We start from the raw sequence: 24,411 nt of genomic DNA, 5'->3' as shown, positions 1-24,411 counted from the left end.
TCTCATCGGGTGATGGCAAGCACTAAAATCCTGATTGTAACAGAATAGTAGTAAACATGCCTCAGTGATTTACGTTGAAAGCAGTACATTGGTACGTGGCTCTTGCCCTTATCAGGAATGTACAAATGTATTTTTATTCAAAAATACAAAATAAATTATCTGTAGGCATGACAATGGCAGAAGTAAACCATTGTGTGTTGTCAACTGAAACCAGTAACTGATGGTTAGAGTGATTTTCTTGAACATCAGCCAGCCTTTTCTTCAGTCATTTCCTTCAACTGACTTCTCTGAAGTTATAGGCGAGGAGATGCCCTGAGCTTCCTCTCAGTTCCCAGTCAGATGGTAAAGCACTATTCCAGGGCTAGAACATGCCGCCTCCCATCCTTCCTCCCATTCCACCCATCCCACCCATCCCACCCATCCCAGGGTCCTTTTCCTCTTTAGGAATTTCTGTGACTACAACTTCTGTTGTTGTTAACAGAGAGGCCACGCCAGCAGCATCCAGTAAAGCAGTTCTTACAACCTTAGTTGGATCAATGATTCCTTTTTCCACCATATTCACAAAATCTCCAAGCATGGCGTCATAACCAATTTCTGAGGAACTTTGCATAATTTTCTCAACTATCAATGATCCCCCAACACCTGCATTCTTAGCAATGGCCATTGCAGGAATTTTTAGTGCTTTCTTAATAATTTCTATACCAATTTTTTGATCTTCATCAGTTGGAGTTAATGAGTCCAAGGTTGGAATGCACTGAAGCAGGGCACAGCCCCGTCCCAGGACAATGCCTTCCTCCACAGCAGCGCAGGTGGCATTGAGGGCATCTGTGACTCTGTCTTTCTTCTCATTCACTTCAACATCACTTGTCCCACCAATCTTCAGCACAGCTACCCCATCTGAGAGTTTGGTCAGGCGTTCATTTAGTTTTTCCTTTTCATATTCACTAGTTGTGCTATCTAACTGCTCGATGATTTCTTGAATACGTTTTTCAATCTGAGCCTTGTCACCTTTTCCTTTCAAGAGCATGGCATCATCTTTGGTCACAATGACCTCTCCAACTTTTCCTAGGTCATGAGGCTGAACGTCTTCTAGGTTGAGAGTCAATCCTTCTTCTCCAAACACGGCACCACCAGTAGCAATAGCCATGTCTTTAAGCTGGTTCTTCCTATTGTCCCCAAAACCTGGAGCTTTGACTGCTACATCATGAAGACCAACTTTTAGCCTATTCAAAACGAGTGTACTGAGAGCTTCTCCATCAACATCTTCAGCAATTATGACCAGGGGCTTGCGGTGAGCATTGGCAATTTCAAGAGCAGGACAATGGACTGAATACTAGAAATTTTCTTTTCACTCAAGAGAATGTATGCATCTTGAAATTCACATTTCTGACCTTTTGCTGTATTAATAAAGTATGGAGAAATATAACCTCAATCAAATTTCTTGCCTTCAATAATTTCTAATTCATCATTCAGTGTTTTTCCATTTTTTACAGTGATGACGCCTTTCCTTCCAACCTTTTTCATTGCATCAGAAATTATGTTGCCAATTTCTTTGTCTCCATTTGCAGAAATTGTAGCAACCTGAGCTGTTTCTTCAGGGTTGTCACAGGTTTAGAATGCTTCTTAAGTTCAGAAATTATAGCATCAACAGCTAACATCACACTTCTCCTGATTTCCACTGGATTATCACCTTTACTGATCTTCTCAAAGCCTTCCTTGGCAATGGAGCGTGCCAGCACAGTAGCAGTGGTGGTGCCATCCCCAGCCTCTTCATTTGTATTATTGGCAACATCTTGAACAAGTCTAGCGCCAATATTTTTATATTTATCTTTTAAGTCAATGGACTTTGCTACAGTCACACCATCTTTTGTTACTTTGGGACTTCCCCAGCTCTGTTCAATAATCACTGTTCTTCCCTTTGGCCCCATAGTAACAGCTACAGCATCGGCTAAAAGGTCTACACCTTGAAGCATCAAGGCTCAAGCCTCTGCACCAAATTTTACATCTTTGGCATAAGCCTGAGTGAGATGAGGAGCCAGTGCCCTGGACATGGGCCTAATCTGGCAAAGGACTGTGTGTAATCAAAGCATTTCTGCGGGACAGCAGCAGGGCCTACCTCACTCTTATTTTAAAGTGGTATCTCCAGCACTGAGCTTGATGTTTTATAAATATGGATCATTTGATGCCTATCTTCAGATTGTGTGAGCACTAGACTAGCATTTCCAAGAAGTGAATTGAGATAGGAAGGTGGTTATGTTTTTTTCCTAATTTGTAAATCTCCATGTAAAAAGTGGAAAAACTAATAAGGGCCTCTGAAGTAGTGCAAAACCAGCAAGAGGAGTTTGTCACAAGTTTATTATAATTACTGAAAAAAAGGAAAAAGAAGATGATGAGAGAGAACCATTGATTTGCTGCCACCTTCTGCTTGCCCCTTCCTGGGGATAAAGTCAGAAACCTGGGCATATGCCCTGATGAGTAATTGAACCAGCGACCTCTCGGTGCATGGAACAACAATCAAACCACACCAGCCAGGGTCAGTCTCCTCAGTTTTTGAAAGGGCACAGGTTCTGCCATTTGCATGGAGAAGCAATGCTATACCCACTTAAAGAAAAATGGTTTGAATTGCCACATGTAATGAAAACTTTTAAACTTGGTTTATGAAAGATAATAAGAAGCTTTGTGCCATTTAATGAAGGCCTTTTTTCCATTTTTTTTTTCAGTAGCTCCAGGAAGGTAGCCCAAGGAAAATTACTCACAATGTCTGATATACTAGTAGGGCTGTACTTGAATCTTGCCCAAATGGACACAGAACCAACACAAACAGTGGTGGTCTTAAGACCACACCAAAGCTTGATGCAACTAGCCACATAAGTAGTACAACCAAAAGGGGATTATGGCAGGCACCAGAAACTGCTGGGAACAACTCTGCCTTGAGGGACAGTCCATGCACAGTGACTCATAAATGATGATCAAGGATTATCTTATTGTTAGTCAGCCTGAAGTGTTAACTCCACCCACAAAAGGGTCAACAACATCCAAGACTCAACTAAAAGAGTAGGGTGCACATAACCCACAAGAAATATTCCTAGAGCACGGAGCTTAGGTGATCTGGAAGATTGTACCACTGAGCCCAACAAGACACCTACATCACAAAGTCATCATAACAAGTTTTGGAGTCATAGGAGATCTACCTAATACACAAAGACAAAATGGGGAGAAAAAGAAATATGTCCCAAATGAAAGAACAAGAGAAATCCCCATAAAATAATTAAATGAAATGGAAACAGCCAAGACATCAGATGCAGAGTTTAAAACAATGGTTATGAGGATGCTCAAGGACATTCGGGGAAAAATGGATGATCTCAGCGAGAACTTAAAGAGATAGTAACCAATAAAAAAGACATAGGGAAGGGGAGAGTGACTGGGATCAGAAGCCTATACATCCCGGGACTCTACAACCACAACATCCAGGGACCAGCTGTGAACCCAGGAACATGGGATCTCAAACAGCACAAATATGTGGACTCGAGGAGCACTGTACCTTCTCACAGAAAGGTCAGATTTCGCCTAGGGAAAAGAGAGAGAGAGCTACATAACCAGACACCCGGATAAGAGAAATCATGAGGAGACAAAGAAATAGCCCACATAAGAAAGAAAAGGAGGCATCACCAGAAAAGGAAGTAAATGAAATGGAGGTAAACAATATGTCAGATAAAGAATTCAGAGAATTGGTCATAAGGTTGCTGAAAAGAAGGGAAGACAAATTCAAAAATATGTGTAAGAACCAAGAGGAAATGAAGAAGAAATGAAAAATGACATTGCTGCTATAAAGAATGCAATAGAAAGCATAAACAGTACACTAGAAGAAGCAGAGGACCGCATCAGTGAACTAGAAGACAAGGTAGGGAAAAATACCCAAGAAGAGCAGCATCTAGAAAAAAAAACAACTTGAAAACCAGGAGGAGAGCCTAAGGGAACTTTGGGACAACATGAAACAAAACAACATCCACATTATAGGGGTGCCAGAAAGAGAGGAAACTGAGCAAGGAATAGAAAAACTGTTTGAAGAAATGACAGAAAATTTCCCTGACATAAGGAAGAAAAAACCCACACAAATCCAAGAAGCTCACAGAGTTCCAAAAAAAAAAAAAAAAATGAATCCCAAAAGACTGATGCCAAGGAAATTATAATTAAATTGGCAAACACCAATGACAAAGTAAGAATCTTAAAAGCGGCCAGAGAGAGGGACAGAAAGTTACCTACAAAGGATCCCCCATCAGACTAGCTACTGATTTCTCAACAGAAGAATCAAAAACCTGAATAGGCTGATAACTAATGAAGAAATTCAAACAGCAACCAAATATTTTCCAGCAAACAAAAGCCTTGGACCAGAAGGCTTTACAGGCAAGTTCTACCAAGCATTCAAAGAAGAACTAAAACCTATCCTTCCCAGACTATTCCAAAAAAATTCAAGAGGAAGTCACACTTCCAACTCTTTCAATGAAGCCAGCATTACCCGAATCTCAAAATGATTAAAAGACAACACACGCACACACACAAAAAAGAGAACTACAGGACAAGACCCTAGATGAACATAGATGCTAAAATCCTCAAAAAATTCTAGCAAATCAGATTCAGCATTACATTAGAAAGATCATACACCATGACCAAGTCCGATTTATTCCAGGGATTCAAGGATGGTACAATATCCACAAATCAATAAATGTGATACATCACATAAATAAACTGAGACAAAAATCACATAATCATATCAATTGATGCAAAAAAGCATGTAACAAAATCTAACACCCTTTCTTGATAAAAACTCTCAGCAAAGTTGGAATAGAGGGATCATACCTCAATATAATAAAAGCCTAATATGACAATCCTACAGCCAACATCATACTCAATGGACAAAAACTAAACCCATTGCCCCTAAGGACAGGAAGAAGACAACAATTCCCACTTTCATTACTCCTGTTCGACATAGTACTAGAAGGACTAACCAAAGCGATCAGACAAGGAGAAGAAATAAAAGGCATCCAAATTGGAAAAGAAGAAGTAAAACTGTCTTTATTTGCAGATGACATGATATTATACATAGAAAACCCCAAAGTCTCCATCAAAAACTAGTAGACCTAATAAATGAATTTGGCAATGTAGGAGAATACACAATTAACACCCATAAATTTATGGCCTTTTTATACACCAATAATGAACTCACAGAAATTGAAATGAAAAAAAAAACAATCCCATTTACCATTGAACCAAAAAAAAAATAAATAAATAAGATACCTAGCAATAAACTTAACCAAGGATGTTAAAGACCTGTACTCGGAAAAGTACAGGAGATTGAAAAAAGATATAGAAGAAGACATAAAAATATAGAAGAACATACCATGTTCATGGATTGGTAGAATCAACATTATTAAAATGTCCATACTACCTAAAGCAATCTATAGATTCAATGCAATACTTATTCAAATACCAATGGCATATTTCAAAGATCTAGAACAAACTCTCCAAAAATTCATCTGGAATAAAAAAAGACCCCAAATTGCCCCAGTTATCCTGAGAAAGAATAACAAAGTTGGAGGGATCACTATACCAGACATCAAGCTATATTACCAAGCCATGGTTCTCAAAACTCCCTGGTACTGGCACAAGAACAGACATATAGATTAATGGAACAGAATAGAGGACCCAAAAAATTGACCCAAGCCATTATACTCAATTAGTATTTGACAAAGTAGGCAAGAGCATACAATGGAGCCAAACAGCCTCTTTAATAAATGGTGCTGAGAAATTTGGTCAGATACATGCAAAAAAAATGGTACTAGATCACCAAGTTACACCATACACAAAAACAAACTCAAAATGGCTAAAGGACTTGAATATAAGTTGGGAAACCAATAAAATCTTATAAGACTCCATAGGCAGCAAAATGCAGACATATGTCTTAGCAATATCTTTACAGCCACAGCTACTAGGGCAAGAGAGAGTAAGGAGAAAATAAACAAATGGGACTACATCAAAATTAAAATCTTCTGCACAGCAAAAGAAACCATCAACAAAACAACAAGAAAACCCACTGCATGGGAGAACATATTTGCCAATGTTATCTTTGATAAGGGTTTAATCTCCAACATTTACAGGGAACTCATGCAACTTAACAAAAGGAAGATAAACAACCCAATCAACAAATGGGCAAAAAACATAAATAGACACTTTTTGAAAGAGTACATTCAGAAAGCCAAGAGACACATGTAAACATGCTCAAAGTCACTAATCATCTGAGAGATGCAAATCAAAACAGCAATGAGGTATCACCTCACACCTGTCAGAATGGCTATCATCAAGAAATCAACAAAGGACAAGTGCTGGCGAGGATATGGAGAAAAAGGAATCTTCCTTCACTGTTGATGGAAATGCAGACTGGTGCAGCCATTGTGGAAAACAGTATGGCGTTTCCTCAGTAATTTAAAAATGGAACTGCTATTTGACCTGGTAATACCACTGCTAGGAATATATCCCAAGAAAACAGAAACACAAATCAGAAAGGATATATGCACCCCTATGTTCATAGCAGCACAATTTACAATAACTATGATTTGGAAACAACCTAAATGCTCATCAGCAGATGAGTGGATTAGAAAACTGTGGTACATCTACACAATGGAATACTACGCTGCTATAAAAAGAAGGAATTCTTACCATTTGTAGCAGCATGGATGGAACTGGAGAGTATTATGCTAAGTGAAATAAGCCAGGCAGTGAAAGAAAAGTACCACATGATCTCACTCATTTATGGATAATAAAGAACATTATAACCTGATGAACAAAAATAGATACAGAGGCAGAGAAGCATGGAACAGACTGTCAAACGACAGCAGGAAGGCTGGGGAGGGGGGGAAGTAAGAGATCAACCGAAGGACTTGTATGCATGCATATAAGCATAACCAATGGACACAAGACACTGGGGGGGCGGGTGATGGCATGTGCCAGGGTGTAGGGGAGACTGGGGGAAAGTCAATGTGGAAAATAAAGGAGGTATATGTACTTCTATTTGTATTACTTTAAACCAGTGCTCGGCAAACTCATTAATCAACAGAGCCAAATATCAACAGTACAACGATTGAAATTTCTTTTGAGAGCCAAATTTTTTAAACTTAAACTTCTTCTAACGCCACTTCTTCAAAAAATAGACTCTCCCAGGCCATGGTATTTTGTGGAAAAGCCACACTCAAGGTGCCAAAGAGCCACATGTGTCTTGCGAGCCACAGTTTGTTGACCACGGCTTTAAACAATAAAATAAAATAAAAAACAACAACAAAAAATAAAAAGGACATAGGAACAATAAAAAATAACTTGTCAGAAATGAATAATACAATATCTTAAATAAAGTATACACTAGAAGAAATTAACAAGTTAGATAAAGCAGATGGTTGAAATAGCAATGTAGAGTACAACATAACAGTAAGCACCCAAGCAGAGCATTAATAAGAAAAGAGAATTTTTAAAATGACAAAAGTCTAAGGGACCTCTGGGACAACATCAAGCATAACAACATCAGCATCATATGGGTACCAGAAAGAGAAGAGAATAATCAAGGTATAGAGAACCTGTCTGAATAAATAATAGCTGAAAACTTCCCTAACCTGATAAAGAATAAAGGTTACATAAGTTCAGTTATCACATAGATTCCCAAACAAGATGAACCAAAAGAGGCCAATAGGATGACACATCATACTTAAAATTGAAAAGGTTAAAGACAAAGAGAGAATCTTAAAAGTAGCAAGAGAGAAACAGAAACACTTCAGGCCAGGCCAGAAAGATTTAGTATGAAATATTCAACGTGATGAAAAGCGAACACCTAAAACCAAGACTGCTCTATGCAGAAAGGCTATCATTAAAGATTAAATAAAGAACTTAACAGACAAAAAAAAAAAAAGCTGAAGCAGTTCATTACCACCAAACAGTATTGCAAAAAATGTTAAAGGGCCTGTTTTATAAAGAAGAAGAAGAAGAAGAAGAAAAGAAGAAGAAGAAGAAGAAGAAGAAGAAGAAGAAGAAGAAGAAGAAGAAGAAGAAGAAGAAGAAGAAGAAGAAGAAGAAGGAGAAGAAGAAGAAGAAGAAGAAGGAGAAATATATATATATATATACATATACATATATATATATATATATATACACACACATATATATATATATAATTAAAAGGTAATATGCAAATTAACCCTCATGCCCTCACAAGATGGCTGCCTATGACCAGGCCAGCAGGGGGGTTAATGAGGGACAACCAAACTACTGAACAGCAGGCTGCATGGTAGGACCAGGCTGGCAGGGGGGCAGTTAGGGGCAACCAGGCCAGCAGAAGGGGCAATTAGGGGTGAGCAGGCAGGCAGGCAAGTGAACGATTAGGAGTCAACAGTCCAGGATTGTGAGAGGGATATCCAGCTGCCAGTTTAGTCCTGATCCCCAGTATCGGGCCTAAACTGGCAGTCAGACATCCCCTGAGGGCTCCCAGATTGGAGAGGGTGCAGGCTGCACTGAGGGGACCCCTCCATGCATGAATTTTGTGCACTGGGCCTCTAGTATATATATAAAGAACATTGGTATAATGAATAAAATGGCAATAAATAAGTACATATCAATAATAACCTTTAATGTAAACTGATTATATGCTCCAATCAAAAGACAGAGTAACTAAATCAATAAGAAAACATGATCCATATATGTATATGCTGTCTACAAGAGACCCACCTCTGAACAAAAGATACACAAAGACTGAAAGTGAATGGATGGAAAAAATATTCTAGGCATATGGAAATGAATACAAAGCTGGGGTAATGCCCTAACCAGTTTGGCTCAGTAGATAGAGCATTGGCCTGTGGACTAAAAGGTCCCAGGTTTGATTCCTGTCAAAGGCATGTACCTTGGTTGTGGGCACATCCCCAGTAGGGGGTGTGCAAGAGGCAGCTGATCGATGTTTCTCTCTCATTGATGTTTCTGACTCTCTATCCCACTCCCTTCCTCTCTGTAAAAAATCAATAAAATATATTTTAAAAAATCTTGGGTAACAATACTCATATCTGACAAACAAAACAAAGGCAGTAAAGAGACAAAGGTGATCACTACATAATATTAAGTGTATCGATCTAACAAAATGATATAACCGTTGTAAACATATTTGCACGCAGCATTGGGGTATCTAAATATATAAAATCTTGGTGGACAAAATGGGAGGGATCAACAGGAATACAGTCATAGTGGGGTATTTTAACACTCCAATTGACATCACTGTATAGATCTTCAACAAAAAATCAACAAGGCAACCATGTCCTTAAATGACATACTGGATGGGATAGATTTAATTGATATTTACAGAACATTTCATCCCAAAGCAGGAGAATATACATTATTTGCAAGTACACATGGAAAAATTTAAAAGATAGACTACATGTTAGAACACAAAATAAATCTTAATAAATTCAAGAAAATATAAATTATTTTAAACATCTTCTCTTACCACAATGGTATAAAACTAGAAATCAATTATAATAAAAAACTGAAAATTGTTCAAACAGATAGAGGCTAAAATAACATGTCATTCAACAACGAATGTGTTAAAAATTAGGTCAAGGATGAAATGAAAAGTTACCTGGAAACAGATGAAAATGAACAGAAAACAACACCAAATCCATGGAACACAGCAAAAGCAATCCTGAGAGGAAAGTTCATAGCATTACAAGCCTACCTCAAAAGCAAGAAAAATCTCAAAAACCCTATACCTAAAAGAACTAGAATAAGAAAAAAACAAAAAGCCCAGAGAAAGCAAAATGAAGGAAATAATAAATATTAGAGCAAAAATAAATGCCATAGAGAGTAAAAAATAATACAAAACATCAATGGAACCACGAGCTAGTTCTTTGAAAAGATAAACAAGGTTGACAGACTTTTAACCAGACACATGAAGAAAAATTGAGAGGACCCAAATAAACCAATTAGAAATGAAAGAGGAGAAGTAACAACTAACATCACAGAAGTAAAAAGAATTGTAAGAAAATACCATGAACAACCATGTACCAACAAATTGGATAACATGGGCAAAATGCATAAATTCTTAGAAGCATATAATCTTCCAAAACTGAATCAGAAAACCTGAGTAGACTAACTACAACTAATGAAATGTAAGCAGTCATAAAGAAACCCCAACAAACAAATGTCTAAGACCAGATTGTTTCACAGGCAAATTTTAGCAAATAGCCAAAAAATACCTAATACCTATCCTTAAACTATTGCAAAAAATTCAAGAGGAGGGAATGCTTCCAAGCTTTTTTATGATGCCAGCATTACCCTAATTCCAAAACCAGATAAAGACACTACTAAGAAAGAAAAATATAGGTCAATATCCCTGATGAAAACAGGTGCTAAAATCCTCAGCAAAATGTTAGCAAACTGGATCCAGCAATACATTGAAAAGATCATTCACCATGATAAAGTGGGGTTTATTCTAGAGATGCAAGGTTGGTTCAATATTCTCAAATCAATAAACAAATGTAATACAAACAAAATGAAGAATAAAATTACATAATCATATTAATAGATGCAGAACAAGCACTTGATAAAATCCAGCATCCATTTATGAAAAAGACTCTCAGAAAAGTGTGAATAGAGGGATGATACCTCAACATAATAAAGCCACCTATGAAAAACCCACAGCCAACATCATACAAAATTGGCAAAGATTAACATGTTTCTTTTAAGATCAGGACCAAGTGACTGCTTTCACCACTCTCATTCAACACTAGAGGCCCGGTGCACAAAATTCATACATGGGTAGGGTCCCTAGGCCTGGCCAGCAACCAGGGTTGATTGGCTCCTTCCAGCTGCCGGCCAGGGCCTTCTTTCATTCCATGCCACCCCCTGATAGTCAGTGCATGCCATAGTGAGTGATCGAACTCTCAGTCTCCTGGTCGAACTCCCAAGGGGACACTGCATATTAGCCTTTTATATATATAGACTAGAGGCCTGATGCATGAAATTCATACACGAGGGTGTGTGTCCCTCAGGCCAGCCTGCACCCTCTCCAATCTGGGACCCCTCAAGGATGTCCGACTGCCAGTTTAGGCCCGATCCTACTGGAATCAGGCCTAAACTGGCAGTTGGACATCCCTCTCACAATCCAGGACTGCTGGCTCCCAACTGCTCGCCTGGCTGCCTTCCTGATTGCCCCTAACTGCTTCTGCCTGTCAGCCTGATCACCCCCTAACCACTCCCCTGCCAGCCTGATTGATGCTTAACTGCTCCCCTGCCAGCCTGTTTGCCCCTAACTGCCCTCCCCTGCAGGCCTGGGTCCCCCACAACTGCCCTTACCTGCAGGCCTGGTTGTCCCCAACTTCCCTCCTCTGCTGGACTGGTCACCCCTAACTGCCCTCCCCTGCAGGCTTGATTGCCCCCAACTGCCCTCCCTTGCAGGCCTGGTCTCTCCCAACTGCCCTCCCCTGCTGGCCTAATCCCCCACAACTGCCCTCCCTTGCAGACCTGGTCCCTCCCAACTGCCCTCCCCTGCTGGCCATCTTGTGGTGGCAATCTTGTGTCCACATGGGGGCAGCCATCTTGTGTGTTAGAGTGATGGACAATTTGCATATTACTCCTTTTTTAGATAGGATAGAGGCCTGGTGCACTGGTGGGGGCAGGATGGTTTGCCCTAAAGGGTGTCCTGGATCAGGGTGGGGGCTCTCTTTGGGCATGGGGTGGCCTGGGCAAGGGGCCTGTGGTGGTTTGCAGGCCAGCCACACCCCCCAGCAACCCAAGTGGAGACCCTGGTATCTGGGATTTATTTATCTTCTATAATTGAAACTTTGTAGCCTTAAGCAGAGGCCAAGACAGGCCAGGGCTGCATAAACTTGGCTTCCTCCATCACCAGGAGCAACCCAAGCCTCCTGCTCTTTCCAGCTCCTTGGCCACAGCCATTTTTGTTGGGATTTATTTATCTTCTATAATTGAAACTTTGTTGCCTTAAGTGGAGGCCAAGGCAGGCCAGATCAGGCAGAAAGCTTGGCTTTCTCCATTGCCGGGGAAACCCAAGCCTCCTGCTCTCTCTGTGGCCGCAGCCATCTTGGTTGGGTTAATTTGCATACTCCCTCCTGATTGCCTGGTGGGCGTGGCTTGTGGGTGTAGCAGAGGTACGTTCAATTTGCATATTACTCTTTTATTAGATAGGATAATATTGGAAATACTAGCCACAGGACTCAAACCAGAAGAATAAATTGAAGACATACAAATTAGAAAGGAGAAAGTAAAACTGTCATTATTATCAGATGACATTATATTGTATATAAAAAATCCCAGTCTCCACCAAAATCTACTGGATCTAATAAATGAATTTGACAAAGTAGCAGGATACAAAATTAATATTTATACATTGGTGGCCTTTTTATATACCAATAATGAGCTATCAGAAAAAGAAATTAAGAAAACAATCCCATTTACTATTGCAACAAAAAAATAAGGTATCTAGGAGTAAATTTAACCAAGGAGCTAAGAAACCTGTACTCAGAAATTAAAAGATACCGAAGAAAGTACATGAAGAAGATGCACATAAGTGGAAGCATATACTGTGTTCATAGATAGGAAACATTAACATCATTAAAATGTCCATACTTCCCAAAGCAATCTACAGATACAATGACGTTCATATTAAAATACCAATGGCATATTTCACAGATCTAGAACAAATATTCCCAAAATTTAATTGGATTAAAAAAATCCCTAATAACAGTAGTGATCTTGAGAAAGAAGAACAAAGTTGGAGGAATTACGCTACTTGATATCAAGCTATACAATTAAATCCATAGTAATCAAAACAGCATGGTGCTGGCATAAAAACAGGCAGATAGATCAATGGAACAGAATAAAGAGTCCAGAAATAAACCCATGCCTTTATAGTTAATTAATATTTGACAGAGGAGGCAAAAAAACATACATTGGGGTAAAGCTAGTCTATTCAATAAATGGTGTTGGAACTCTTAGGCATATATGTGCAAAAAATGAAACCAGACCACTTTCTTATACAATACACAAGAACAAACTAAAAATGGATTAAAGATTTAAATGTTTCACAAGAAAGCATAGAAATTCTAGAAGGATATACAAGCAGTAAAATTTCAGATATTTCTTACAGTAATATTTTGTCTGACATAGTATATCCTTGGGCAAAGGAAACACAAGAGAAAATAAACAAGTGGGACTACATCAAACTTAAAATCTTTTGCACAGCCTTAGAAATCAACAAAATAAAATAGGAACCCACTGAATAGGAGAACATTTGCCAATAATAGATCTGTTAAGGGGTTAATTTCTGCAGTGTATAAAGAACTTATACTACTCAACACCAAGGAAACAAACAACCCAATTTTTTTAAAAAATGGGCCAAGAACCTGAATAGACACACCTCCAAAGAGGACATACAAAAAAAAAATGCTCAACATCACTAATCACTAATCATCAAAGAAATGAAAATTAAAACCACAATGAGAAATAAAAATTAAAACCTCACTCTTTTAGGAATGGTTATCATCAATAAATCAACAAATAACAAGTACTGGTGAGGATGTAGGGAAAAGGAAACCTTGTGCACTTTTGGTGGGAATGGAATGCAGACTAGTGCAGCCACTGTGGAAAACAGTATGGAATTTCCTCAAAAAATTAAAAATGGAACTGCTTATGACCCAGCAATCCTCCTTCTTGAAATATAGCCAAAGAAACCTGAAACACTAATTCGAAAGAATATGTATACCCCCATGTTCATTGCAGAGTTATTTACAATAGCCAAGATCTGGAAACAGCCCAAATGCCCATATAGATGAGTGGATAAAAAAGTTGTGGTACAGGCCCTGGACAGGTAGCTCAGTTGGTTAGAACGTATTCCCAATATGCCAATATTGCAGGTTTGATCCCTGGTCAGGGCACATACAAGAATCAACCAATGAATGCATAAATAAGTGTAACAATAAATCAAAGTTTTTTTTCTCTCTCATCAATAAATAACAATTTTAAAAAGCTATGATATATTTACACAATGGAATACTACTAGACCATAAAAAAGAAAATCTTACCTTTTGAGCCAACATAGATAGACTTGAATATTATTATGCTAAGTGAAATAAGCCAGTCAGAGAAAGACAAATGCCATATGATCTCACTTATATGTGGAATGTAATCTATAATAATAAAAGCGTAATATGCTAATTAGACTGGACGGCCTTCCAGACAATCTTCTGGACAAAGCCAGGGCTGGGAGGGAAGCCTGGGTCCTGGGCGCCTGCCAGCAGCTGGAGGAAAACCCAGGTCTTGGGTGCCTGCCGGCAGCCAGAGGGAAGCCTGGGTCCCTGGTGCCAGAGGGAAGCCAGTGCCAAAAGCCGGGGGAAGGAAGGCCTACTCTTGCATGAATTTCGTGTTTCAGGTTTCTTTGGCATGAATTTCGTGAATAAAATAAACTGACAAACAAAATAGAAACAGAGGCATGGATAAATGGAACAGACTGACAGATATCAGAGGGGAAGGAGGAGGAGAGGATGGGAAGAGATCAACTAAAGAATCTTATATAATAAAAGCCTAATATGCAAATTGTCCCCTCTACTGGGAGTTCAACCACGAGTTCTACTGCTTGCTATGACGTGCGCTGACCACAAGGGGTGGCACAGAACATGGCAGGTGTCGGTGACCCAGTGCTGGCAGCGGGCAGCAGTGGAGGCACTGCTGGCCTCAATGGGCCCTAAGAAGAATGGGACCACGGTGGGATGGTGGAGCAGGTGAGCAGTCGGCACCAGGCCAAGGCAAGAGCAGGGCCTGATCGCTCCACAGATGGTGACCAGCAGTGGTGGCTGGAGCCTCTCATGCCTCCACGGCAGTGCTAAGGATGTCCGAATGCGGGGAGAGGGCCTAAGCCTTCAGTCAGACATCTGCCGAGTGTTCCTGGACTGCAAGAGGGTGCAGGCTGGGCTGAGGGACGCCCCGAGTGCACAAATTTCGTGCACTGGGCCTCTAGTATATATAATAACACATAGACACAGACAACAATAAATAGGGAAAGGTGGGTGGGGAGTAGGTCGAGGCGGGCAATGGGCATGAAAATTTGGACAAAAAGAGACTTTGTTTGGGACATATGATGTGTTTTTGAGATGTACACTTGAAACCCGTATGGTTTTGTGAACCAATGTCTCTCCATTAAATGCAATTAAAAATAAATATTCAAGCAAAAAAATCTACTCCAGCCAAAAAAAAAAAAAAAAAAAAAAGTTTGGTAAGGGAACTGTCAATAACAGGCACAGGCAAATATGTTAGGGCTTGAGTCAGACTGGAGCCAGGCAGCCTGGATGCTGTTTCCTTCTACAGATGGGACAACACTTGGCAAACCTGTCATAGATTTGGAATTTAAATCTATGGTGATTTCAGTATTACATTTTTCAGCAAATCAATAGGGATGTTTCAAAACCAAAACAGATGGCCACACTACTACTGTGGACTATCAATTACAGGCCAACCTTTTCTTTTTCTTCAGAACATTACCTCTTTAATTTCCAAAGTTTCTGAAATGCAGCGAAATACACTTCAATGGGAAGATCTAATGCCTCTCAGAACTCAAAATGTTGGTATGCATATTCAAAGGCTAGAGAGCATGCAGCATCTTGATAATAATGAAGAGTGGGTTGGGGAAGGGGAAGTTGTTGGGATTGCACCTTGCTGTATGATTTTTTTTTTAAATTTTTGCCTTTGACTAAAATACTATAGGAAGAAACATGATGAAGACAGTTACAGAGCTGGGAAGATATATTTTAGCAGGTCGAGCAGCATCTAAAGGACTGTTTTAGAAGACATTTGTAGACCAGAAACATAATAAGACTTGCGATGTGATGTGTGTAGTTTTATACACTCTTCCATCTCAAAGACCTTTGAGTTTCTCTCCTGAATCCCCAACTATTTGCAAAGTGATCCTCTTTTGCTCTTCTCCTTCATTATTTTAACATTTTTGGAAATAATTTTATATTTATAGAAGAGTGATAAAAATAGTAGAGTTCTTGTGTATCCTTCACCCATATTCTTCCCCTGGTAAATTTAACAAAACTAGGATAATAACATTGACATATAATATTAACTAAAGTAACTAGACTTTACTTTGATTTTGCCAGTCTTGGCACCAATGTCATTTTTCTGTTCAGGATGCAATCCAAAATTTTACGTTTTATTTAGTCATGTCTCCTTACTTTCCTTTGGTATGTGGCACTTTTTGGGTTGTTCCTTTTTATCATAGCTTTGACATTTTTGAATAACACTGAGAAGGATAGGTTGTATAATGCTAAATTGGGAAATTGGCTGATAATGTCTCATTATTAGACTAGAGTTATGGATTTTGGGGATGAATACTATAGAAGCTATGTGCCCCTTTTCATTCACATCATATCAACATATGCATAATATAAATTTGACTAATGGGTCATGATGTTAATCCTAATCAGGCACCCTTCATTTTAAAAAGGTACCTGTATAGTGTGTTGCTTAGTTAAGTGACTGACTGATTGGACAATGCCTATTTCAATGTCTAATACTCAGTAAATGTTCATTAATTCATTCATTCATTATCAATTATTTTTGAGTCAGCCAATAAACCAAATGTACCAAGGCTGTTTATATAATTATCTATTAAGTAAACAACTATTTGTTAAATAGTTATCATGTCCAAGGATGAGACTAAAGCAAGGAAAGTGAGGAAATTGCTTTGAGTGCAAAATTTAACTGTAGCAATAAAAAGTGTTAGTCAACATGAGAGTAGTCTATTATTTGAATACCAGTATTCATTGCTAATAAGTAAGTTATATCAACCTTGATAAAGTTCACATTTGTGAGCTCTTTGCCACTTAGCAACTATATGACATTGGGCTAGCCATTTAACTCTCTAACTCTCACTTTTCACAAATTTAAAATGGGAACAATAATAGTACCTACCTCATGAAGTTTCTGTGAAGATTAAATGAAATATGACATACATGATCAGTGCAGGATCTGGTATTTAGTAATTATTCAATTATTGGTGATTATTATTTTTATCAAAACCCCCCAAAACAGTTATTTGAACCTCTCTTCTATTGTTCTTAAGATTTTATCTTGTTCTGTTTACTAGTGAAATAAATAACCAGATAAATCACCTTACCAAATAATCTATGAAATCATCATCACTGCTAAAAACACAGCCACCAATCAAACATACAATAAAAGATTCTTCTTTAGCTTCAACCTGGTGAATCTGTGGCACTCCTCAGCCCTAGGCAGGGCCAGACTAGGGGCCAAGCACATGGAGCATCTCTTCCCTCTGAATTACAATGTCAATGACATTGCCATCCACTCATACACCCTCTCCTAGGGATTGGCCTATGTAAGCAGTCAATTACACTGAGTGGCCAGATTATTATGATCTCTGAATGCATAATAATGTGGCCACTCAGTGTATATACTATATAATAAAAAGCTAATATGCAAATTGTCCCCTCGACCAGGAGTTCGACCAGCAGGCAGGCCAGCCAACCGCCCATGTCCCCTCCCCCTGTCCAGGCTGGCCAGACCCCACCCATGCACGAATTATGCACCGGACCTCTAATATATAAATATATACTGAGTGGCCAGATTATTATGCGTTCAGAGATCATAATAATCTGGCCACTCAGTGTATTTTCCTGTGAAGTTCTGGCACCACAGACCTATAGATTTCCTTCTTAATTGAATCATCACATTGAATGTATAAAACACATGCCATTGTGCTTGATCTGGCTGCAGATCCATATAATGAGCTACAAGGTCACAAGTGAAAATGCTAGAGCTGTCATTTATAAAGAAAGTTTTATTTTCTCAACTCTTAATTTCATAGCCAAGTAACCCATTTATTTGATTCTTAGGTACACAAAGGGAAAAGAATAACTTGTTTTGAGTGCATTCCTTCCAGTGAGCATATCTTTGAAGACCCAGTGTCTGCAGTATGAAAACAGTGACAAGCCTGAACCAGTGATGCTTAAAATAAAATAAAACAACACAGATATTTGATCAACTTTTTCAGAAATAAGAGGGAAAAATGCTAGAGATGATTTTTTAATTTCTGTTTCCTTGAAAAAGGGCAAAGAACAATATATCTTTGTAGTGTCTGACATAGACACCTTTTGCCTATTGCTAATAGTATAATGAAAGTACCATTAGAGATTCTTGATTATATTATTTACTCATAGCATCTTAAAACAAGAAGAGACCTTAGAAGTCATTAGGTGCAACCTACTTGTTTTTTATAGAATATAAAGGTCAGAGAACTTATTTGCAAATGTCACTAAAATGAAAACTGCCTAAACCAGTATTTATTCTTATTTCTTAATATCATAGTGCTAAATAGTTTATAGTAGGTGCTTCATAAATATTGAAAGCATAAAGGTATTATTGAAATGTCCTACCATATACTACCCTTACTATGGGAATAATTCTTGTTTAATAAGCTTTATATTAAAGTGTATTATACATACTGAAAACTTCACAAACCATTAGTGTACAACTAGAAGGACGAGTTCTTAACAAAATGAACACACTCACCCCTGAGATTTAAAGAAGTAATTAATCATCAGTATTCCAGATGATGGCCCCTCTCAGTCACTACCCCTTCTCCCCAAATTAATATTCTGACATATTTCAATTGGTTAGTTGTACCTGTTTTTTAAATTTATATAAATTAATCATATATTATGGACTCATATTTGATTTAACTATATTGCTATGCGTAGCTGTAATTTATTCTCATTACTGTATAGTATTCACTGTATGACCATGCTACAGTTCACTTATCCACTTTACTATTTGTGGATATTGGGGTTGTTTGCAGAATTTTGTCTCATGAATATTGCTATTATGAACATTCTTGTTTATGTTTTTACTGTACATTATTTCTTTCTTTGGTGCATACATGGGTATATATACCAAAAACTAAACTTTCTAATGTAGCAAATGTTGATGCTTTGCTTCATATACCTTAGACCCATCTCTGTGATCACATACAGCTGCAGTAGATTATTTTTAAATTTTAAGTTTCAATTACAGTTTACTTTGAATATTATTTTGTATTAATTTGAATTTTGGCAAGTTACAACCCCATGAGTGGAGGAGTTCTCATCTGTAAAATAAGAATGTTATTAATAAAAACAAAAACAACAATGACAATACTTGGATCAAATTAGAGAATGCTTTTTGATGCATTTGTAAACTGTATGACAATATAAAATATAGAATTACATTAATTTTGAAAAATTACTATGTCTGTTTTTCTCTTTCAATTACAGTTTACTTTCATTATCATTTTATATTATTTTCAAGTGTACAGCATAGTGGCTTAACAATCATATACTTTACAAGGTATTCCCACCAATACATTTAGTACCCACTTGGTACTATACACAGTTATTGCAATGCTATTGACTATATTCCCTATGATGTACTTTACATCCCAATGACTATTTTGTATACCATTTTGTAGTTCTTAATTCCTTCATTTTTTAACCCAGTTCTGCAAACTCCCTCTCCTCTGACAATCATCAATCTGTTCTTTGTTTTAATTTTATTTGTTCTTTAGTTTTGTTCTTTAGATTCCACACATAACAACTTCCCATATTAAGAACCTGAAATTCTCTGCCATTCTTTTATTAGAGTGTCTAGTTCTTTGACAATTAATATAATTACTGCCATTTGTTTCATACTTATTCAACCTTTTCTATGATCTTTCCCTTCCACTTTACCTTATTTTGAATCAAATATTTTTATTATTCCAATTCACCCTCTAATTGCTTGCTATTTATATACACTTTTACTATTCCTTTAGTAGTTAACACTAGAGGTTGCATCATACATAATATAGACTCTAATCTAACTCAGTATTTTGCCACTTCTCAGACAATGATAGGACTTTATAATACTTTCAATATTTATAACAATGCAATTCAATTACCTCTTCCACAGTTGTATTATTATCATTACTACTATCTATTTTATTCTACATAGATTTTAAACTTCACAATTGAGTAATATTATTGTTTTATATAGTCAATATTGATTTAGATATATTCATATGTTTAACCATTCAGCTACTTTTTATTCTTTCTTTTTCTTAAAATTTTGTTTTTATTCTTTCTTGAATTTCTGTTTACTGATCTGGGGATATGGGATCTTTTTGCCTAAATAACCATCTTTTGGATTTTTTGGGTGTGAGTATACTGGTTATAAAATGTTTTATTTGTCTAGAAATGTCTTCACTTCCCCGCCCCCCCCCACCTCCCCTCTGACAGCTGTCAGTCTGTTGCCTTCATTTTTTTTTTAATTTTTAATTTTTTTTTGTTTTGTTTTATTTTTTATTTTTTCTTTTATTTTTTTATTTTATTTTTTTAATTGTTTGAAGTATTACAAATAGTAGCACATATGTCTCCTTTTTTTTTTTCCTTCCCCATTGAACTTTCCCCGGCCACCCCTTCCCCCCAGTACATGCCTTTACCTGCCCCCTCCCCCCAGTGTTTTTTATCCATTGGTTATGCTTAAATGCATGCGTACAAGTCCTTCAGTTGATCTCTTACAGCCCGCCCCCCCCGCAACCTCCTCTGCCTTCCCACTGTAGTTTGACAGTCTGTTCAATGCTTCTTTGCCTCTGTATCTATTTTTTCCCCATTTCATTCCTTTAAAAAATCTTGCCTCTGCGGACAAGAAATAAACATATAATAACAAAAAATGTTTGAGTCCCAATTTCAATGTCCAACAGTTCTGAGTCCCTGTTTCAATGTCAAACAGTTCCTTATGTGTACATGTCAGCAATGATATCTGGATGGTGGGCACATGGTGGCAATGCAGGTCCGACCCTCTCTGGTTTGGTCCTAGGCAACTTGCTGCGTCGCACAGCTGCTGACTGCTAGCATGGCAAGGTGTCATCAGCGTCTTCCATCTCTGGACTGTTTCTCCTCTTGTCTTCGTGGTTGGAGCAGACTGTCAATTCCTCTCTGTTGCAGGAATCCACATGGTCTTGGAGTTGTTTTCTGAAAATATACAAACATATTCTCGACCAAAAGTTAATAAAGGAATCTTTTCTATATAATTGATTTGGGATCCTTTTTATTTTTGCCCAAACGATTTTCCTTTGTCTTATTTAGACACCGTGTGTGTTTTTCATGGGTGTCTTGCTGTTAGCATTACAAATGAAAACTAGTTTTGTAAAGTAAAAATTTTTTAGATGTAATTTACTTATAGGATATTTTTCCTTACATGATATTACCCTTCTATCCCCCCTTTTTTGATTAATGGAGGCTTTTGTAACTTTTATAATGCAGTCTTGATGACTTTAAATTTTAATTTTTTGACAAAAATATGACTGCTTTAGTTTCATTGCATGTTCAGGAATTTTACCATGAGATGAACTACCAATAGAAATTTTAGTTACCACATTAGGAACAGCTTTTTGTCCAGTACAATTACATTTTCTTGAATATTCACTTATTTCAATTAGCCTATTTAAATTAATCTGAAAACTTGATTATTATTTTACTGTCAAATTTAATACTCTACCAACAATCTTAATTTACCCTGTAAATATTAGTGGAAAGGATTATTTGCATTCTTGAGTAGGCCCTGAGCATTCCTGGTGCTAGGCTGGATTTAGATATAGGGCAGCTGCTGTCGGCCAAGTCTTTGTCTGTTACCTGGGTCCCAATCTGAGCTGGGCCAAGTCACTGTCTGTCACCTGTGTCCCGATCTGAGCTGGGCGTGGGAAGCAAAGCAGCCATGGGGGCAGGAGACCTCCCTCAGATGGGGTGAGGGTTCAGGCCCCTGCAAGGTTGGGGGGGTGAGGGTCTGTGCCCTTCTGTTGATCCCCAAGTTCTCTCCTGATGGCCCCTCTGCGACTGTGCCTGTCTTAGGTTGTTCCTTCCCTGAGGAATCTTACCCGTCTCTGGCTAACCAGTCATCCTCCAGGGCCAAGCAGGGTGATGTGAGGTTCAGTTCTGTCTCCTTGGTAGCCTATGCCCCCGTGGCCTCCACGCCCAGTACCTGCCTTGGGACCCCCTGGCCTGCTGGCGGGGCCGCAGCACTGATCACTATCTCAAGGAACTCAGGTTTCTTCTCCAGGGAGGGCCCAGCTCACACCATTGGGCGAGAGACAGATCCATGGTACCAGCCACCACGAGACTTCATGCTCAGCATGAACAGAAAGCTCAGGCAACAGCTGAGAGCAATTGGATTGTGAGAAGAGGGTCCCTCTTGGCACAAAAGGCAAGAGGGGCCAATATAGAATGCTCAAGTGCCTTCCCAATGCCTTAATTCCTTCTGAAAGGGATTAAATCCTTTCATGTCCTTTTTTTTTTAAATTGCTGCCAAACATTCCAAGAATTAGTTTGTAAGTTTGTTTGGGATAATTGTACAATATGCTGTTGTAAAATATCTAAAATTTTAATAACATTGTAGAATAATATCATGTAAGGATATTCTTTGCTCTAGGCCATGGCTATTAAATTTCAAACTGGCTGTCAATTTCTTTTTTAACCTTATATAAATTTTGTCAGGAAGGCAAAAACACAAATTATTTCCCCATAACCCCCCACCCCCTACTTATGTCCCACCCCCTTGTTGTCTGTGTCCATTGATTAGGCTCATATGCATGCACACAATCCCTTGGTTGATCTCTCCCCCTTATCCCCACCCTCCCCTACCTTCCCTGTGGTATGACGTGCTGTTTGACGTTTCTCAGTCTCTGGATTTGTTCTTGTTCATCTGTCTATGCCGTTCATTATATTCCACAAATGAGTGAGATCATGTGATACTTATCTTTCTCTGCCTGGCTTATTTCACTTAACATAATACTCTCCATCTCCATCCATGTTGTTGCAAATGGTAGGAACTCCTTCTTTTTTACCGCAGCGTAGTATTCCATTGTGTAGATATACCACAGTTTTTTAATCCACTCATCTGCTGATGGGCATTTAGGCTGTTTCCAAATCTTTGCTATGGTGAATTGTGCTGCTATGAACATAGGGGTGCATATATCCTTTCTGATTCATGTTTCTAGTTTCTTGGGATATATTCCTAGAAGTGGGATCACTGGGTCAAATGGGAGTTCCATTTTTAGTTTTTTGAGGAAACTCCATACTGTTCTCCACAGTGGCTGCACCAGTCTGCATTCCCACCAGCAGTGCACGAGGGTTCCTTTTTCTCCACATCCGCGCCAGCACTTGTCATTTGTTGATTTGTTGATGATAGACATTCTGACAGGTGTGAGATGGTACCACATTGTTGTTTTGATTTGCATCTCTCTGATGATTAGCGAATTTGAGCAGGTTTTCATATGTCTCTTGGCCTTCCTTCTGTCTTCTTTCGAAAAGTGTCTATTTAGATCAGTTGCCCATTTTTTGATTGGGTTGTTTATCTTCTTTTTGTTGAGTTGCATGAGTTCCCTGTAAATGTTGGAGATTAAACCCTTATCGTTGATATCATTGGTAAATATGTTCTCCCATGCAGTGGGCTTTCTTGTTGTTTTATTGATGGTTTCCTTTGCTGTGTAAAAGCTTTTTATTTTGATGTAGTCCCATTTGTTTATTTTCTCTTTGGCTTCCATTGCCCTAGGAGCAGTATCAGTGAAGAAGTTCCTTTGGCATATGTCTGAGATTTTTCTGCCTGTGGATTCCTCTAGTATTTTTATGGTTTCCCGTCTTATGTTTAAGTCCTTTATCCATTTTGAGTTTATTTTTGTGTATGGTGTAAGTTGGTGATCTAGCTTCATTTTTTTGCATGTGTCTGTCCAATTTTCCCAACACCATTTGTTGAAGAGACTGTCTTGACTCCATTGTATGTTCGTGCCTCCTTTGTCAAAAAATTAATTGAGCATAGAGATTTGGGTCAATTTCTGGGTTCTCTATTCTATTCCATTGATCTATATGTCTGTTCTTGTGCCAGTACCAGGCTGTTTTAACAACAGTGGCTTTGTAATACAGCTTGATATCTGGTGTTGAGAACCCACCTACTTTGTTCTTCTTTCTCAGGATTGCTGCAGCTATTCGGGGTCTTTTTTTATTCCAGATAAATTTTTGGAAAGTTCGCTCTAGGTCTGTGAAATATGTCTTTGGTATTTTAATGGGCAGTGCATTGAATTTATAGATTGCTTTGGGTAGTATGGACATTTTGATGATGTTGATTCTACCAATCCATGAACATGGTATGTTCTTCCATCTGTTTATGTCTTCCTCTATCTCTTTTTTCTGTGTCCTGTAGTTTTCCACATATAGGTCTTTTACCTCCTTAGTTAAGTTTATTCCTAGGTATCTTAATTTTTTTGGTGCGATGGTAAATGGGATTGCTTTT

The 24,411-nt window shown here is 38.3% G+C and overlaps 1 pseudogene across 1 annotated transcript; it reads right to left on the bottom strand.

The window, feature by feature from the left end:
- Positions 1-361: 361 nt before the first annotated feature.
- LOC308239904 (60 kDa heat shock protein, mitochondrial-like) lies at positions 362-2,075 on the bottom strand (annotated as a pseudogene). Its single transcript has one exon. The product of its transcript is annotated as a 60 kDa heat shock protein, mitochondrial-like (transcript).
- Positions 2,076-24,411: the final 22,336 nt, after the last annotated feature.

Source organism: Plecotus auritus (assembly GCF_963455305.1).
Source record: "Plecotus auritus genome assembly, chromosome: X".
In the NCBI taxonomy this organism is placed as follows: Eukaryota; Metazoa; Chordata; class Mammalia; order Chiroptera; family Vespertilionidae; genus Plecotus; species Plecotus auritus.
This window is presented reverse-complemented; position numbering and strand designations above follow the sequence as displayed.